The following is a 1,359-nucleotide window of genomic DNA, read 5'->3' as shown; positions in this document are numbered from 1 at the left end:
TGCCCTTGCCCTGTCCTTCCAGGGGGTGTCCTCAGAGGGGACCCTTCAGGGACCCCTGTCTGGGTCTTCTGCAGAGTCCTCATGTGGCCCCCAGCAGCCCGCACCTTGGAGCCTTCTCACCCCCCCATCAGGGTTTCTCGGGGCTGGTTTCTCCTTCCTCCTCCCGTCCTGCTTGCCGCACCACTGGACTCTGCCCTGGGTGCCCTCGGCTTGCTCCCCTCCCTGCCTCTCCACGGTGTCCACCCGTCCTCTCATGGAGCCCTCACTCGGGGTCAGGCTTTGCCATCCGTCCTGCACCCAGTGCCTGCCTCCAACCTGGGTCTCGCTCCTGGGTCCCCGAGGCCGTACCCACCCACCTCCGATGTCTCCACTGGGTGGTTGGACTCAGGCTCCAAGTTACCACGCCCTAGGAAGTCCTGACTTTTCTCCCCACCTGCTCCCCTGCCACCCTCCCGCCACGAGCGCAGACCCCTTACAGGTTCGCCCTTCCTCCCCTGCCTGTGTCTGCTCACAGCAGAACCTACTGGTGTCCCGATGCCTGAAGGTGCCCAGAAGTCATGCACAGCCCTCAGTGGTCCCGTCCTGCTCCAAGAGCCATTGCCTGGCCTGGTTGGCCCCAGTGGCTGCCTGACAGCTCTCTCTGCCACCACCTTGACCTACAGAGCCTCCAGAGGGTCCCGCAAAAGCCCAAGTTGGCCACATCCCATTTCCGGTCAGGCGCTCCCACATTCCTACCCCTCACACCCCTTCCTGGGGCCTCCAGGGCTGCATGAGGCCTGATCCCTTGCCATCTTGGGGCTCTTCGGCTCCTGCCCACCAGCTCTGGGCTTCCCCTTCTGCAGGCCCAACCCTGCCTCAGGGCCTTGGCACCTGTCGCTCCCTCTGCCAGCAACGCTCCTCCCAAGGCGTTGGCAGACCCAGTGTCCTCGCCGACTCCCGGTGGCACCCGGATTTTAAGATGTGCAATCCAAACGCTGGAAACCCTTCCCCGGCATTTTATTTTCCCTTTCTTGCTTTTTCTCCCTTGTTCTTAGCACGAGTGTCTTGCTTTTGTTTTTTTTTTTTGCTTTTGTCGGCTTTTGTTGGCTTTAGTCATAGAAGGAAAACGCAGCGCAGATAGGAATTCTTGTTGAGCATGGTTTATCCCCCACCCCGAGAACGGGGCCCAGCGCAGCTGGGGCTCACAGTCATTACCTGTTGAATGATAAGGGAAATGAGTTCATGAATGCATCCTAGTCCTCCCAGCAGACGTCTGACTACCTGAGCTTACCCGGCATGCCGGTCCTCCTGGCCAAGGGGCCAGCGGTGGGGGCCGCCCTATGGACCCTGCAGCCCAGACCGCCCACCAGCGCCACCACG

This window comes from Meles meles, chromosome 2 (genome assembly GCF_922984935.1).
Source record: "Meles meles chromosome 2, mMelMel3.1 paternal haplotype, whole genome shotgun sequence".
Classification (NCBI taxonomy): Eukaryota; Metazoa; Chordata; class Mammalia; order Carnivora; family Mustelidae; genus Meles; species Meles meles.
The sequence above is the reverse complement of the archived record's forward strand: the minus strand, read 5'-3'. Positions refer to the sequence as shown.